This window comes from Wasmannia auropunctata, unplaced genomic scaffold, assembly GCF_000956235.1.
Source record: "Wasmannia auropunctata unplaced genomic scaffold, wasmannia.A_1.0 LD336071.1, whole genome shotgun sequence".
NCBI classification, from domain to species: domain Eukaryota; kingdom Metazoa; phylum Arthropoda; class Insecta; order Hymenoptera; family Formicidae; genus Wasmannia; species Wasmannia auropunctata.
In genome coordinates this window covers 130,032-130,416 of record NW_012026819.1, presented here as the reverse complement: position 1 = coordinate 130,416, position 385 = coordinate 130,032, and positions in this window count along the sequence as shown.

The window sequence follows — 385 nt, the reverse complement described above, 5'->3', positions numbered from 1 at the left end:
AAAAGTAAAAAGTATTTTAACAGGTGTAGCTAAGAAAGTGACATAAGAAAAGACTGATTTTGCTGAAAAATGTAAAAGTTTTGCTGGATATTCCTCAATAAAATTAGCTAAACATTATTTGATTTTTTCAGCAAATATTTTTTCCTGTAGCGCCTAAATTTTAACAACTATAAATTTATTTCAACTATAACTAATAAATCTAGCTTTGGCAGTAACAATATTAGTTATCCTTATTTTAAAAACACACATTAGCTGTCACGGCTATATTTTAGCTGCGTTGGCCATCCTTTCTCTGCCTGTGACGCACACACACAACACCAGGCTATATCAAACGTCCGCACTCTTCAACAACTGCGGCTAAAATTATGCCACTCAACATGACTGT